The 18,196-nt window shown below is 49.5% G+C and overlaps 1 protein-coding gene across 1 annotated transcript in view; it reads right to left on the reverse strand.

Annotated features, from left to right (window-relative positions):
* Window positions 1-18,196, reverse strand: part of MGAT1 (alpha-1,3-mannosyl-glycoprotein 2-beta-N-acetylglucosaminyltransferase) — a 283,501-nt gene that overhangs the window by 89,367 nt on the left and 175,938 nt on the right. The gene's annotated exons all lie outside the window — the stretch shown is intronic.

Consider the following 18,196-nt stretch of genomic DNA (forward strand, 5'->3'; position numbering starts at 1 on the left):
CGACTAAAATCCGTTCTTTGGAAGCTATCACTCCGCCCAAACGTAAGCTTACTCCGGATTGTGGGCTCCGGATTTGGAGTTTGAACGTGAGGTCGCTGGTCAAACATCACCAGTTTATACATGACCTCATCGAAAAAGAAGGCCCCGATCTTTTTTTTCTTACCGAGACCTGGCTCCAGGACTCTGATGTCGCCATCTTGAACCTCACTTTTCCCTCAGAATATACGATCTTTACTCTGAATCGGACTACGAGAGGAGGTGGTATTGCTATGGCGGTAAAATCTTGCTTTCCGGCTGAGTGGAAAGCACTTAAGTTACCTGCCTGTGAAAGTGCCCTTTTTAAAGTAGCCTTTAGCCATCAATTCACTTTTAGTGGCATTCTTATCTATCGCCCACCAGGCAATGATACAGTCTTCAGATCTGCTCTTGCCGATACTGTAAGTTCCTTAGCGCCCGGATGTGCTAATTTCAACATCATGGGTGACCTCAATATTCACTTTGATAATAGGTCATCCATAGCCATCAACACCTTACTCGCGGATCTGGAAGCTCTCCAACTGGTCCAGCTTGTGTCATCTCCCACTCATACTGGAGGACATATCCTTGATCCATTTTTTACCACGATCGAGAGGGTGAAGGTGTCTGACCCGATATCGGTAGGATGGACTGATCATTTGCTGGTGGAAGTGTCTTGTCTTATCCATGATAAGCCATTCAAACCGGTGGATAGACTGGTTCTTAAAAGGCACTGGCACAAGCTTAAATTGGAGGATTTCTATAGGCTATTAGAGCGGAATCCCTTGAGCCCTCTTCTGAGTGTGGAGCATGGCTACCAAATGTTTTCCACATGGATCTCTGATGCTCTCGATTTCCTTATACCCTTGCGCTGGTCGAAAGGCTATTCTAAAGTACCAAGCCCATGGTATAATGAGTCCCTTGCCGAGCAAAAAAAATCCTGCCGGAAAGCGGAAAGGAATTGCAGGAGATCTTATGATCCGGCTTTGAAAATCGCATACTTTGCCCAACTTAGAGCTTATCACAGAGCAATATGTAGAACTCGGGCCGAATTTTATGCTCGGGAATTTCAAGCCAGTACTAATCCCTCCAAATTAATATTTAAGGTCTTAAAAGACCTTATGAATAAGAGAGCAACCTCGGTAGAGATCTGCACTGATTCCCACTGCGAGAACTTGGCAGTTTTTTTCTTGGAGAAAGTGCAGAATATATACCGGGGGTTTTACGTGCGTCGGCCGGATCCAGAGTTAGCTGACCCTATTTCCGTGGGTTATGAGACCTTGACCCACCTTCCTGATTTGTCTCTGGAGGCTTTTAACAAACTTAGCCTCAAGATCAAATCAGGTTCTCCTCTGGATCCGCTGAAGCCAGCCCTCATTAGTATGCTCTCTCCGCTGTGCCGTGGTCCGATACTGACTCTTATCAATCTGTCATTATCAACTGGAACAGTCCCTTCCTCTTGGAAGCAGGCGGTGGTTACCCCAGTTCTGAAAAAGGCTAATTTAGATCCTCTCCTGCCTGAGAACTACCGCCCTATATCTCTTCTGCCCTGGACTGCTAAAGTCACCGAGGCTCATGTCAATTCCATTCTATCTGACCATCTTGCCCGCAATCAGATACTGGACTCTAGTCAAAATGGCTTCCGCCCTGGACACAGTACCGAGACCGCCCTGCTCCATATTATCGAGCATTTACGCCTGGTGCTTGACTCCGGGCGTACGGCAGCGCTCCTTTTATTAGATCTGAGCGCTGCCTTCGATACTGTGTCCCATCGCATACTGATTCAACGCCTAGAGGAAGCCGGAGTCGCGGGAACCGCTCTTCAGTGGTTTCGATCTTTTCTATCAGATCGAACCTTTAAAGTGGCTATACCACCTTGCCAGTCCACTATCCACCCCTTGGATCTGGGAGTCCCACAGGGCTCCTCGTTGAGTCCCACTCTGTTCAACTTATATGTGAAACCGCTGGCGGTAGACGTCAAACAGTGGGGTTTGACGATGACCTCATATGCTGACGACACACAGCTAGCGGTGACACTGAGTGGAGACCCAGATGTGGAGGCTCCCAGATTCCGAGCCGGACTTGTAGCAGTAGCCAATTGGCTACGTACCAATTGTTTACAATTGAATGCCACTAAGACTGAAGTGATGGTCCTAGGAAAACATGCTGAGCTATGGGGAGATCAGTGGTGGCCTTCAGAACTGGGCGTCACTCCTATACCGGTAACAGAAGTGAAAAACTTAGGGATCTGGCTGGATCCTGCGCTCACCTTCACTGGGCATACGAAGAAGGTTGCAGCCACATGTTACAGTATACTGCGAGGCATAAGGCCGGTTCTTAAATACTTTGACCCTCCTACTCGGCAGCTCGTAGTCCAAGCCTCAATATTATCTCGGCTGGACTATGGAAGTGCGCTGATGTTAGGGGTCAACCAGGCTGAGGTATCCAGACTCCAGAGGGTGCAAAATGCCGCGGCGCGGGCCATTGTTGGTCTTCCCAGACATTGCTCTGTCTCCGGCACTATTATTGCTCTCCATTGGTTTGCTGGTCAGACAGAGGATTAAGTTTAAAGCACTCTGTCTGGCTTTTAAAATCTTGAAACTTTCCTCACCGCCGGCTCTTGTTAATCTACTCACTCCATACATACCTCTGAGATCCTTAAGATCAGAGGCTCTGCATCTGGCGATTTGCCCTCGGTTTAAACTCAGCAGAATGGGTGGTCGCTCTTTTCGGGTGCTTGCCGCGGGACTATGGAACTCGCTTCCAGTGCACATCCGAGCTTTGAATGATTTGTCTATCTTCAGGCGTACTATTAAAACGTTCCTGTTTTCTGCTTCTGAATAGCTGTTCTTTTTTATTCTGCATGTTATGTTATAGTACCTGTCTGAGCGCCTGGACGCCCCTTTGCTGGGGCATCAGTGCGCTATAAAAATATAATTAACATAACATAACATAACATAATTCGTCTTGCCAGGTTTGGGATTATAGCCTGGGAGAGATCCACGTAGCCTGACGGGAGGGAAAACACCTGCGCCCAACTTCGAGGGTAGATAGCTGAATGCTAAGGAGGGGCATAAAAACATCATTGAAAAAATTATGCTACTCAGAAGAAGGGGAATGTCAGATGCAGATGTGTTGAGCCTGCAAAACTGGGTGAGACCTGTACTGAAATACAGACAGAGGTCTGGGGACCAGACGTGTCTCCTTAACCATAACCACACATGCACCTGTGATAGAGCGTTCTGGAATCTAGCCCAAGGCAAGTTCCACTGGGAACAGTAGCATCAAGTGCTGAAGGGCTACAATAAGCCTTTACCACCCAAAGCAGTCAGACTCAAGACTACAAATGCCAAGGAGAAGCAAACGCCTGCCTGAGGAGGAGCGCCGCTGATGCGACCAGTGGTGGGCACATGTTTGGGTGAAGGGGTGTTTGCAACTGGCCTAGAGGAAGACCATGAACTCTGCTGGCACCAGTCTGAGGGTGCCCTAGAGCATGGATACTCATAGTACTGCCCGCGGACCTTGGAGACATCCTACCAATGTATGTAATGTATTTTTATTCTTTTAAAGATTGTCTGCTGCAGCGCGACTCTGAGAGTCTCTGCTGCTCTATGGGGGCCAGGGGCGGGCGATTCTCACTTAGCCAGAGTGGAGCTGCAGGGGCCTAAGAAGAGGTGGAATACAGCCTCATTAGCATGCAAATGGCCTTTAAGGACCTGTGAAGTGCTTGGGTGGGGCTGTGTGTGTCAGGAAGCTGTCTCACCCGGGGCTGACACACAGGCAGGGTGAGATGACAGAGGGAGGTGGAGGGACAGAGACAGAGGGAGGGATGGAAAGAGAGGGAGACAGAGGGAGAGAGGGAAAGGGAGGGAGGGAGAGAGAGGGAAAGGGATGGAGGGAGAGAGAGAGAGAGGGAAAGTGATGGAGGGAGAGAGAGAGAGGGAAAGGGAGGGAGGGAGAGAGAGAGAGAGAGGGAAAGTGAGGGAGGGAGAGAGAGAGGGAAAGGGAGGGAGAGAGAGGGAGGGAAAGTGAGGGAGGGAGGGAGAGAGGGAAAGTGAGGGAGGGAGGGAGAGAGGGAAAGTGAGGGAGGGAGGGAGAGAGGGAAAGTGAGGGAGGGAGAGAGAGGGAAAGTGAGGGAGGGAGAGAGAGGGAAAGGGAGGGAGGGAGAGAGAGGGAAAGGGAGGGAGAGAGAGGGGAGAGGGAAAGGGAGGGAGAGAGAGGGGAGAGGGAAAGGGAGGGAGGGAGAGAGGGGAGAGGGAAAGGGAGGGAGGGAGAGAGAGGGGAGAGGGAAAGGGAGGGAGGGAGAGAGAGGGGAGAGGGAAAGGGAGGGAGGGAGAGAAAGGGGAGAGGGAAAGGGAGGGAGGGAGAGAGAGGGGAGAGGGAAAGGGAGGGAGGGAGAGGGAGGGGAGAGGGAAAGGGAGGGAGAGGGAGACCGAGGGAGGGCGGCGACAGAGGAGAACGATGGAGGGAGTGAGGGCGACGGAGGGAGTGAGGGCGACGGAGGGAGTGAGGGCGACGGAGGGAGTGAGGGCGACGGAGGGAGTGTGGGCGACGGAGGGAGTGTGGGCGAGGGAGGGAGTGTGGGCGAGGGAGTGTGGGCGAGGGAGTGTGGGCGAGGGAGTGTGGGCGAGGGAGTGTGGGCAGGGGAGTGTGGGCAGGGGAGTGTGGGCAGGGGAGTGTGGGCAGGGGAGTGTGGGCAGGGGAGTGTGGGCAGGGGAGTGTGGGCAGGGGAGTGTGGGCAGGGGAGTGTGGGCGGGGGAGTGTGGGCGGGGGAGTGTGGGCGGGGGAGTGTGGGCGGGGGAGTGTGGGCGGGGGAGGGAGTGGGAGGGAGACAGAGGGAGGGAGACAGAGGGAGGGAGACAGAGGGAGGGAGACAGAGGGAGGGAGACAGAGGGAGGGAGACAGAGGGAGGGAGACAGAGGGAGGGAGACAGAGGGAGGGAGACAGAGGGAGGGAGACAGAGGGAGGGAGACAGAGGGAGGGAGACAGAGGGAGGGAGGCAGAGGGAGCGAGAGAGGGAGCGAGCGAGGTAGCGAGGGATGGAAAGAAAGAGGGAGCGAGGGAGGGAGAGGGAGGGAGAGCGAGGGAGGGAGAGCAAGGGAGGGAGAGCGAGGGAGGGAGAGCGAGGGAGGGAGAGCGAGGGAGGGAGAGCGAGGGAGGGAGAGCGAGGGAGGGAGAGCGAGGGAGGGAGAGCGAGGGAGGGAGAGCGAGGGAGGGAGAGCGAGGGAGGGAGAGCGAGGGAGGGCGAGCGAGGGAGGGCGAGGGAGGGAGAGCGAGGGAGGGAGAGCGAGGGAGGGAGAGCGAGGGAGGGAGAGCGAGGGAGGGAGAGCGAGGGAGGGAGAGCGAGGGAGGGAGAGCGAGGGAGGGAGGGAGAGCGAGGGAGGGAGGGAGAGCGAGGGAGGGAGAGAGGGAGCCAGGGAGGGAGATAGATGTGTGTATGCCGGGTGTGGTGGCGCAGTAGAAGAAGGCATCCGCTGCAGGGACCTGTGATCAACCTCATGGTCATTGGTTTTTTTGTTGATCTAGCCCCGCCCCTCCCCCACTGACCCCGCCCCCACCAGTGCGGCCCTCGGAAACAAACCACACTGTAAATTTGGTCCCCGAGAGAAAGTTTGTGAGTACCCATGCCCTAGAGGCACTGCGCTACTAACTGAAAGAATATAGGCACCGGTACTCCTCACACACTTCAGCTAGGACATGGTTGGAGCCTCAGTGCAGGCAGTAAACTCCACAACACCCAGAAAAGGCTTCATCCTGATCACAGGCATGCTCTGCTAAAGAGACTGTACAAAATTACCCTAACAGCAGACACTTAACTTTTGAGGTAGTAGTATTCGAAAGGTATGAACTAGTGGCTGAGCTCAAGGATGAGATCGATCCCCCCATCAAATATCACATAGCTCCCTGCTATCAAGGCTATGGGCTAATCATTTTTTACTCAACACAAATAGGGGTAGGATGAATGCTTGCACACAGCCCAACCACAGGCCTAGGCAGTTATTGGGGTCAGATGGGTCTAGCATGGCATTCTCTAAAAGAGGGGAGATAAGTGTTTATCAAAAGGTAGAACTTTTCCCAACTACAGCAATTTAGGAATAGTAGAATAGTTGGACTGAGATTCCTTGTGTTTAAGAGCAGTATCTGCAGGGCAGGGGTCACCTGGGTACTTGCTTGAACTGAGGCATCGAAGAGGTTGTTCCTGTTCTTCACATAAGGTGATCTTCTGCGGTGGACTTTTTTTAGGCATGGTTAGTTATATTGGGGAAGGGGGTAAAAGAGGTGGTTGGTTCTGATTTTTAAAACTTTTTCAATTAAACACAAGCCTACGGAGTTGCAGACCTTAAGTGGATTGTGGCACATGGATGAGCCTCTGAACAGTCGGTGGGTCCTAACAGGGTAATGGTGTTTTTCCTGCATCAACGCCAGCATTTTAGTAGACGTTTTAGAGTATTTTAGGGCTAGGGAGGAGACAGGAAATTGAGACCTAGACCAGATATATTCCAGCTTGCAGATTTTTTTTTATGTGGACGGATGTCGTATTTTCATCCAGTTTGGACTTGACGGTCTCCGAGCACAAAGTAAAACCCCACAGAATTATTCGGGGCAACCAGATTATGTAATTTTGATGTGATGGGGATGCACCCCATTAAGTGGCGCAAGAAATCCAAGAGATCATTTATATGGCATATTTCTCAGATATTTGTAAAGCGTGGTGTATGCCCATGGGCGATATTAGAAGGCATTATGATGAAATCCTACAAGGACAGGAAATCGCTGGTCGCGTTTACCTGCTTTCAGGGGCGACGGAGATGGGGTGTGGGAGGATCCAGGGAAGAGTCCCTCACTAGCTTCTATAACAGCAATCCCGAGTCAGGGCAGAGGAGAAAGAAGCACCCAAGGATGATCTCCCCACTCTACTCCATAAAGTCAATCCCACCTACCCGGGTTATAGTTTGTTTGAATAGCTTTATTTCGATATATTTATCATATCATAAAAGCATTGCAATACAAAAACAGTTAAAAATACAATACAATTTAACAATTCATCCCTCTATTCAATTTATACCGTTTATCAATTCTTCAATTTCTTGTAACCATCAATAAAATAACATAAAAAGGAATTCATTTACCGTAAAGTTATTAGAACATACTAAATCAATGCAGATCATGTTACTGGAGAAACAATTTCCTCACGGATCTTATCCGCCATGCCCAACCCAGGAATTTTGCCAGGCAACAGGCGAACAAAGGGCGAGCATCAGATCTTAAGATGCGTAGAGCCTCCAAGTGCGATCTAGTGCCAAGACTCCTGCATAGTGGTTTCAGCCATCTGCACCGAGGTGCTACATAGGCTGGGCACTCAAACATTAGATGGGCAATGGACTCATCCCTTTTATCGCAAAAAGGGCAATACGGTGTGGTTTGCAGCGGTGGCTTCCAGCTTGCTGTCCACTGGCCTAAAGGTAGAACTCCCACCCTAAATTTAAAATACAATGACCTATCCATCGGGTTAAGGATCAAGTCCAGATAAGATTCTCTAAAGGGGAGCTCCTTGATTAACAGAAACTCAACAACAGATCTGCCTAATTTAGAATTGCTCATTCTCTCATTTGCCACCCATGACCAATATAATTTCTTTAACATCTGTTTGGGTGGAGCTGTTCTATTGACCCAAGCCTCTCCAAGGCCCAGTTCACAGAGAAGCCGCTTAACTTCCATGAGCCAGCCAACCTTGTGCCAGCCAGGGGATGAAAGGAGTTCACTTAGGGCTTCCGCGTAACTCGACAATTCTGGTACATTCCATATTCGAGCCCGCAGTAAGAGGGGACGTAACCTTGCTTGCTCGCATATTGGGCGTGTACCTGCATCTAATAAGAGTGGGAGTGTGGGGGTGCTGTATGGTAGCCTCATGAGATCTTTGTGGAATTTGTTTTCAAGATGAGTCAAAGTATCAACTCTCTTGACACCCCACAATTCCGACCCATACAACGCCGCACTCACCACCCTTGCCCTATAGATATCTAATATCGAACCAATGGGTTTAAGAGACGAGGCACGATGTTCTTTTAGCAGGGCCCCTGTAACCCTCTTATGAGTCAGAAAGACTTTTTGGTGGTGAGCCTTCCAACTCATGGAGTCACAGAGTCGGATGCCTAAGTAATCAAATTCCTTTACCCTTTCAAGTGGGACTGAGTCTAGGGTTGGGGGGTTGACTGTCTTCCTAGGGGGGTTTAGGACCAGGAATTTGGTTTTGCTTACATTAATGACAAGGCCCCTAGAATCACAAAAGTCCTTGAACCTGGAAAGCAACGTTTGAAGGCCTATCGGGGTTTTTGAGATCAGGAGGGTGTCATCTGCAAATAGGAGGGTAGGTATTTTTCTGCCCGCCAGGGAGGGTGCATCTGCTGGATGTTTGAGAAGGTGCTCCACCACTCCGTTAACATAGAGTGAAAACAGAGTGGGGGCTAGCACACAACCCTGGCGGACACCCCTATCTACAGGAATGCGAGATGTTTTTTGGCCCTGGTCTCCCCACCTGATCTGAGCAAAGTTGCTTTCATGGAACTTAATAAGCAAACCCAACAAATACGGAGGGATACCCAAACCCTCTAAGATGTGATGTATTCCTATAGGTTCTGTATCGATCCCCCTATTCCTGACCCTGTTCTGGTTAATAATTAACTAGCAGCCATCCCACGGTACAAAAAAACGTTATCTGATTAAGCCACACCACGGCACAGGAACGCGTTATCTGATTAGGTCATAACGCTTGCCATCTAATTAGGCAAGCACTATTCCTCCAGCCCCTGATAAGGCATACGGAGTTCTCAAAACAAATCAAACCTATGACAACCTGGGAAAATCCCTGCGGCCATTGTTTTAATTTCACCGAGAACTTCAGCAAAAGAATGTGCGAACGAGCCCGTTCATATGACATCCTTATTGACGTATCCATGTCCATCCTTACGTCAATCTCGGCACCTTACAGGTATAAATATTACCGACATTGCCTTAAGCAAACACACGCGGTGGTGACGAGATCGGAGCAGCGAGACTTGCCGAAGAGGCCAGCACAGAGCGGACCCCACTGGCGATGCCCCGCCTTCCTGACGCGCTGAGAACGAGACGCTGCTTTTCTCCTGCCGAGAAATCCAGCTCCGGCGCTTCCAAGCAGCCCTCGCAGGCAGCTGGAATATCAAGACCAGAGACGAGAGATACCAGCCCTCAACCATTCTAGATCTCAGGTACAGAACTGAATAACCCCTTGCAGAGAATTCTTGAGTCAGTCACTTGGCAAAACAAACTTAACTTAAACTGCTACTTATCTACTCCCGCCCACGTATTAGGCTTAGGTCAGGTACACTGGGGTAGGCGTGGTTAGAAGCACCAGTTGAGTACGATTAGTCAAATGTATATATGTATGTATCTATCTTATCAGTTTTAAATATCATATGGCTTAGAAACCATATCAATGCTTCTGCAGTATTATTTTATACTTCTGCTTTTATTGTATGCACTTTACTTAACCATAAGTATCGCAATAATATCGATTCATTTCTCTTGTACGAGAAAAGAGACTGATCAATAAATAACATCTTTTATTGAACACGCCCGTCTCTTCCTTTTCTCTACAATCTGGTGAAACTAAGAATGCACTGAACTGACTGAGTAAAATAAGTTGTCTTTTGTTTTCACACGACTCTAGAGATACACTCTTGATTAGGGGAGAGCAAAGTTGTCATGTTCTATGGTTGTCAGAAACTAAATCCCTTCTTGTCTATCCAGGGAGGTTAAACTCCTCCTTGCCTATTCGAGAAAGTTTCTAGTGAACTCTGAGCTAGCTGGCAAAACCAAAAACTTTAAGTCTAATATCGTCAGTAGAAGACCTAGTTAACCTCTGTCCTAGGTCTATACTATTGAAGGTATTATTCCAATGCGCAGAGCCTATTGGGATAATAGGAACTACACTACAAAGACATTCCACAATTGGTCACGTGGGACCAGGTCAAAGGCAGTCCGTAAGTCTATGAATGCGAGATACAGACTGCCTTTGCCCAATACGACCACTTTCCAATAGAGCATTAAAAGGCGAAATGTCTGTTCAATGGTACCAGTTCCTGGAAGTCAGACAAAACCTGATTTTCTTCAGCCCAGTCCAAAATCCTACCTAAGACTACTTTGCCCGCTACCTTCTGGGTGGAATCGAGCAAGCTAATTGGACGGTAGTTAGCGGAGTCGACCCGACAGCCTTTCTTAAAAATCGGGACGACCTCCGCGCCCCTCCAGGAGTCCGGAAGGCAACCTCCCATCACGGCCTCATTCAGGAGTGAGGCAATAAGTCTGCTCCACACCTCTATATTGACCCGCAACAGATCACCTGGGATGCCATCTGGGCCTGCAGCCTTGTTAGCAACAAGGCACCCAATTGCCCCTTCAACTTCCTTAGCAGCAAAGGGGTGGTCATTGGTTGTGTTAGCAACCGGCGCTTTATGCGGAGAACCCCTATTTATTTCTAATGCGCCTGATGAAATGGAGTAGAGCTTAGAAAAATGGGCAAACCAAGCCTCCCCTGTAATGTTGCAAGTCAATTGTGAGTCGACGGGCTTATCCCTACCTCTAAGCAAATCCCAGAACCCCTTCGTGTCCTTTTTAGAACTCGCATCCATTAGCTCTCTCAAGAAGTTGGTTTCATGTGCTTCCCTTGCCACGGATAGAGCTTTTTTATAACTTTTCCTAGCGAGTCTAGTTCGAACTGGGTCTTTTAGTTTCACAGCTAGGATGAGTTCCCCTTTGGCAGCACGACATGCAGAGGAGTACCATTTATCTCTACCCTTGGTTGCGGTTCTACTTGTGGCCCTTGCCCTACTCTGTGGGACTATGAACAACTCACTTAGAGCTGAGACAGTTTCTGTGAGGGTCGTAAGGACATCATGATTGATGGTTTCCAATGTGTCTAGACGGAGCTTCACAGCTGTCATTATGGTCTTAGCTTGGGCCATCCTTCCCTCGTCCACAGCAACTTTAGCCCATTTTAATCGCCTACCGCAGTTCGAAGGAACAAGTTCATGGGATGATTTCCATATAGGTGGAGACGTAGTTGGATTCCGGTCTTGCCACGGGGGGATAAGGGTTAGGGCCAAAGGGTTATGGTCACTGTCAGATGTCAATAGGACTTCCATGTCATGGAAATACGATAATAGCTTATGGTTCAGCAATATGTAGTCAATTCTAGAAGTATGTCCCACCCTATTATAGGTGTGCGCTCCACTAGGATCTGACTTGGATCGACCATTAGTTGCTCTAAGGTCGTATTCCATACAAAGTGAGTTGATATCTATGGCACTCTGGGTCCATTTTTTGATCGGATCTAGAGAGAGCATAGGAATGCCTCTCCTAGCATCGTCTACCCAGGTGTCCAAGATGTCCTCACTGGCTAGAGGTTCGAAGCAACAGTTAAAGTCTCCTGCTAAGACAACAAGGGAATCAATGTTACAGGATCTAAGCTCCTCTTCTACTCCGGATGAGGATAGCATTGAAGTCCCCCCCCTAGCCCCCCTTAAATAAAGGTTAAACACTTCTAGCTTCCTACCCCCATGGCACTGTATTGTAAGTCTCTGAAGATCAGGAGATTGTGTGTTTATATGCCTTATGGTTAATCCCAATGCAATACTGACCCAAATAAGAAGGCCACCCGACGGGCGACCTTTGCTGCCCTGAGGTTGGGATGCAGGCACAAAGTAGGTTGTATACCCTACCCTGTGGCGAGGTTCCAAGCACCATGTTTCTTGCAGAAGACAAATCCCGAAAGGATCCACAGAGGAATTCCAATCTGGGTTGTCAACATTACGTGCAAGGCCTGCCACATTCCAACTTAAGATCTTCAGCTGTGGGTTTCCTGTGGTTCTCTGTCTGGTCATTGGGGCAAAAGCAGGGTGATCAAGGTTAGAAACAGGGCCTACCCTTGAGCCATGATCAAACACTGCCGCCACTACATCGGCTCTGGTTGGTATTTGAGTGGGCTCTTTCTGGATTCGGATGTTTGCCCTGGTGACGGTAATTTGTTTGCCAGCAGGCAGGGACAACTGGTGGAATAACATAGAAGTCGTTGGTGGTGCAACTATCTCATGCACGATTGCATGAGTTCTATGGGTATTAAAGGTGTTCGGCGCTCCCTGCACTAGCAAGGCATGTGCCGTTGGTTGGGCAAATGGAGCGGAGCTAGTCCTGTCAGGTTTGGTTACCAAGGATAAGGAGTCAGGTTCCCCATGAGATAAGGAATTCTTTGGAAGCAGTGGAGGATCAAGGGGCTTGAGGAGTCAATCTACTTCTTCGAGACAGCTGAACCTGTTCGAGGTTGATGCTCCGAACCAGCGTCTAGTTGGAACTTGCTCTTTAGTAGAATACCCCCTCCCGGACTGATGTACCATGGACCAGTCGCCCCCATAAGTATGTGTGGTACGTGGTGGGTAAAAGAAAGTTAGTGGCCTGGGTGCAATGGATGAGCCTTCGCCATCAGTAAACCATGAACAGATATGGTGGGCCGTGTAAGGATCCTCAAACGTCACGACTATGCAATCACCAGGTCTAGATTTCCGTGAGGGACCTACCCGGGGAACTCTTCGCACCATTTTAACTCCGGTTGTCCGACCATTTGGGATCGGTCTATGCACATTAAGCCAGTGCATGACCTTGTTCTTTAGAGACCAATGATTTTCGTAATGGTCATTCTCGACCTCCGGCACACCCGTCAGCACCACCCCGTAGTCATTGGCCTCTGGGGGGAGATCAATAAAACCCCCTCGAAAGTTGCTCTTGTTATGTGAGCCCTGAGTGGGTCGGTGGGTACTGTTGCTAGCATTCTGCCTCGGAAGAGCACCCACATTAGTAAATATGGGGGCTTGAGGAATGGGGTGCTTTGGCTTTGGCGCCCTAGGCGGGGGATCAGAGATTTTGTGATCGACTCCCTTAGTACGAGGTTTGGGGACTGGCTGTGTTATAACTGGTACTGGAGGGGGAAGGATTGGAGTCTGTGGGGCTATATTATTCTCTAGGAGACCTTGGTTTTCTAGACCTCGCAAGCCAAGAGTGGCCAAAGCTATAATGCTCTTTTCCATCTCTAATAGATGGTTCTCAATTCGTGAAAGTCTTAGGTCCAGAGGAGATAGGAGCTTTTTTAAGGTTTCCCAAACTATTCCTATGAACTCCCCATCCCTCCCTTCCTGATCCTTTGAATGTAGTCCAATTTCCTCTGCAATTATGTTATCTTTAGTGGTTGCAGAGGCTGCACCATCACTATCTTTTCCCCGGGGAACCTGTAACGAAGGAGCATACCCTCCTATAACGCTAGTCACAGGGATGCTACCAACGATAAGTTGGTGTGCCCCAGCAATTTTAGCCTTCTTACGTGAGTAAGCAGACCTTGAGGTACATTTCCTTTGGTGTAGTTTACCCTTGGTTCTATTACATGTAGATACATCGGGGAATATCTGGGGTATGAGGAGTGGTAGTGGGTTGTTGGTCAGGAGTAACCACGGGTGGGAGCTGACTTACAGACGGAGGTGTGGGGCACAAGGGTGAGGGTGAGACAAGCGAGACCGGAGTGTAATGGACATCCGCCTGCGTGATTACGCAGCGCGGATTGTCCGGACGCTTCGGAGTAATAGCAGATGCTATGTGACCCAAGGATGATTTTTTAGAATTAGCAAAGTCCTGTGACAATCTTCTAGCAGCAGCCAAATCTAAAGAGACTCGCGTTTGCAATTTGGTAATTTCATTGTCTATAGCAATGTTTGTGCGTGTAATAAAATCATCCATGGGACCATTTTGTATCAACCCCCCCTTAGCAACCCTACTGCGGCTAGCCCGTGTGCGCATATATAAATAAGATAGGCAACCAGCATAAACAATAGGAGGGAGCAGTGTGGACTGTATCGATGGCAGAGCAAGGGGCGAAAGGGGGGGGGGGCCAGACCAAACCTCTTGGACCTCGAACGGCCTCAAACAGCCCGCTCTTTGCCCGGTCTTCGCCCCGGTCGCTCCCGCGCGCTACCGCGCAGCGGTTACTCCGCCCTGTAAAGTAGGACTAGGACAGGGCAGAGGGCGTGGCCGGCAGGGAGAGCGGCCACAGGTGTAGCACGCAGGGACTCCTGGGCAATGGAGTCCCTGCTAGGCTGCTCGCAGCCCTGCCGGTATGCAAAGGGGTTGAAGAATGTTTGTCTCCCTCCCAACTCCCCACAGAGTCAGCGGGCGCAGCGGGACCCGCGCAGCGGGTCCGGCAAGTTGCTGAGTTTTCCCGGTTCCACAAAGATCCAACGATGACAGGCAGCAAGGATGAGGGTGCCTTCACGCAGTGCTCCAGCAGGTCCGATTAGCAAGGTTTCCCGCTGAATGGTGGAAACAGCGCGGCTTTAGGCAAAGTCAGGGGGCGTGGCCGGCAGGGAGAGCGGCCACAGGTGTAGCACGCAGGGACTCCTGGGCAATGGAGTCCCTGCTAGGCTGCTCGCAGCCCTGCCGGTATGCAAAGGGGTTGAAGAATGTTTGTCTCCCCTCCCAACGCCCCACAGAGTCAGCGGGCGCAGCGGGACCCGCGCAGCGGGTCCGGCAAGTTGCTGAGTTTTCCCGGTTCCACAAAGATCCAACGATGACAGGCAGCAAGGATGAGGGTGCCTTCATGCAGTGCTCCAGCAGGTCCGATTAGCAAGGTGTCGTATTTTCATCCAGTTTGGACTTGACGGTCTCCGAGCACAAAGTAAAACCCCACATAATTATTTGGGGCAACCACATTATGTAATTTTGATGTGATGGGGATGCACACCATAAAGTGGCGCAAGAAATCCAAGAGATCATTTATATGGCATAATTCTCAGATATTTGTAAAGCGTGGTATATGCCATGGGCGATATTAGAAGGCATTATGATGAAATCCTACAAGGACAGGAAATCGCTGGTCGCGTTTACATGCTTTCAGGGGGGACGGAGATGGGGTGTGGGAGGATCCAGGGAAGAGTCCCTCACTAGCTTCTATAAAAGCAATCCCACCTCCAGTAGAGTCAGGGCAGAGGAGAAAGAAGCACCCAAGGATGATCTCCCCACTCTACTCCATAAAGTCAATCTCACCTACCCGGGTTATAGTACAGACCAGAGTCTATGACCGGACTCGTAAATTGAATGCAGAACGTCATGGGAGCAGAAAGCTCCATCTTCTACAGTTTGCAAGGGAAGTTATTCCGAGACTCCCTATCACTTGCACAAACAAATGAAAGTGTTGGCTAGACACAAACGGGCAGCGATTGAAATACCAGCACTTGAAACATGGATGGAAAAAGCGAAGCCCACACTCCCCAAACATGTATCTTATGAGTCGCAGTTGGTGCTGAAGCACGGAGGTGTACCCGCATACCTTTAAAATGTACGTTCATTGTCCATTAAGAGGCTTTTATGAGTTGGTTTGCTGCATACAAGCCCTGGGACTAGGGTGAGGTTTACTATCGACTAGAAACCAATTGAATTCTTCCATAGGTGTTACCCATACAGAGCAAGTTGTAAGTCCCCAACGAGCCAGCCCATCCATGGTTCTTTGTCTCCATTTTGTCAGTCTGGGAACGGGATAGAGTTGCAAAGCGTTGCCAAATCACATCACATGCACACGCACCATAACAATTATTGGGCAGTGCATTCATATCAACACATCACGCTGCAGAAGATCCACATGTTTTTTCAAATGTTTTTGCTAAATTGTTTGGGCCGTTTCTGGAGACTGTGCCACCCTGCCCAGTGTTTACCCTCCCTCCACCTTGGTATACACCCGAACTATGTCCGTGTGCAGAGGCACAATGAATGAGGCCAACAGCTGGGCTCTGGTCAGAGGGGGACACCTTGTGCAGCTACTTGTACGAGTGAGGCAGTCACCTCGCTGAACTGTAGAGAACAGTGGTGGCAGTGATAGCTATTATAATAAACACGGAAGGCTTTTTTGGGACTGGTCACCTGCTAAGGAGAAAGCCTACTGAAATCTATTTAAATAGTCTGCCAGTCCCTAAAACCAGGCCCTTCACCCAGCTGTATGCAAGGAAAGTAGTGCATGTATACTTCTAAAGTGAGTCACAAGTGTGCATGAAGCATGTATTCAGAATGTGTCCCTACCACAATGGCTTCCATTTTGAATTTAGTCAAATCCAGTGGTACCCAAGATGGAGAAGCAGGAAAAAACACACAAATTCAGCCGATGTGCACTAGAGGGCCTTTTCAGGCATTCCACATATCTTTGTACTAGGCCAGACAGGAGAAGGTTTAGGATAGGAGAACGTGGATTCCTTTGAGGTCAGAGAATATTACTGTGCCCTTTCTTGGCAGTTTGTTCTTTTTTTTGTTACGGCAATCCTCTTTATCCCCACTGTTTGACAGCTAGGTGACCGGGACAGCCCACATATCTTTAGTGGCCTGGTTTTGGATTTCTCCTGCAAGAGACTTCTAGGTCCACTCCACCTCCCTATGCCAACTTTTGACTGAGACCACAACTGATCCAGTCACTGTAAAACACAAAGATACTGAGCATCCTGGAACTGGTCACAGAACTAAACTAATGGAATACACAAGTCTGTCTGCAACTGGAGTATAAAGATGGGACAGAAATTCCCATCAGTGAGCCAAGATTTCCAAACCAGAAGTAACCAGGAGACTCACTGGCGCTCTAGGGATGAAGTACGGACAGTTAATACGTCTTGCCAGGTTTGGGATTATAACCTGGGAGAGATCCACGTAGCCTGACGGGAGGGGAAACACCTGCGCCCAACTTCGAGGGTAGATAGCTGAATGCTAAGGAGGGGCATAAAAGACATCATTGAACAAATTATGCTACTCAGAAGAAGGGGAATGTCAGATGCAGATGTGTTGAGCCTGCAACACTGGGTGAGACCTGTACTGAAATAAAGGCAGAGGTCTGGGGACCAGACGTGTCTCCTTAACCGTAACCACACATGCACCTGTGATAGAGCGTTCTGGATTCTAGCCCAAGGCAAGTTCCACTGGGAACAGTAGCATCAAGTGCTGAAGGGCTACAATAAGCCTTGACCACCCAAAGCAGTCAGACTCAAGACTACAAATGCCAAGGAGAAGCAAACGCCTGCCTGAGGAGGAGGGCCGCTGATGCGACCAGTGGTGGGCACATGTTTGGGTGAAGGGGTGTTTGCAACTGGCCTAGAGGAAGACCATGAACTCTGCTGGCACCAGTCTGAGGGTGCCCTAGAGGCATGGCGCTACTAACTGAAAGAATATAGGCACCGGTACTCCTCACACACTTCAGCTAGGACATGGTTGGAGCCTCAGTGCAGGCAGTAAACTCCACAACACCCAGAAAAAACTTCATCCTGATCACAGGCATGCTCTGCCAAAGAGACTGTACAAAATTACCCTAACAGCAGACACTTAACGTTTGAGGTAGTAGTAGTCGAAAGGTATGCACTAGTGACTGAGCTCAAGGATGAGATCAATCTCCCCATCAAATATCACGTAGCTCCCTGCTATCAAAGCTATGGGCTAATCATGTTTTACTCAACACAAATAGGGGTAGGATGAATGCTTGCACACAGCCCAACCACAGGCCTAGGCAGTTATTGGGGTCAGATGGGTCTAGCATGGCATTCTCTAAAAGAGGGGAGATAAGTGTTTATCAAAAGGTAGAACTTTTCCCAACAACAGCAATTTAGGAATAGTAGAATAGTTGGACTGAGATTCCTTGTGTTTAAGAGCAGTATCTGCAGGCAGGGGTCACCTGGGTACTTGCTTGAACTCAGGCATCGAAGAGGTTGTTCCTGTTCACTTCACATAAGGTGATCTTCTGCGGTGGACTTTTTTTTAGGCATGGTTAGTTATATTGGGGAGGGGGGTAAAAGAGGTGGTTGGTTCTGATTTTTAAAACTTTTTCAATTAAACACAAGCCTACGGAGTTGCAGATGTTAAGTGGATTGTGGCACATGGATGAGCCTCTGAACAGTCGGTGGGTCCTAACAGGGTAATGGTGTTTTTCCTGCATCAACGCTAGCATTTTAGTAGACCGTTTTAGAGTATTTTAGGGCTAGGGAGGAGACAGGAAATCGAGACCTAGACCGGATATATTCCAGCTTGCAGAATTTTTTTTATGTGGACGGATGTCGTATTTTCATCCAGTTTGGACTTGACGGTC

The sequence above is a fragment of the Lissotriton helveticus genome, chromosome 5_1, assembly GCF_964261635.1.
Source record: "Lissotriton helveticus chromosome 5_1, aLisHel1.1, whole genome shotgun sequence".
Classification (NCBI taxonomy): Eukaryota; Metazoa; Chordata; class Amphibia; order Caudata; family Salamandridae; genus Lissotriton; species Lissotriton helveticus.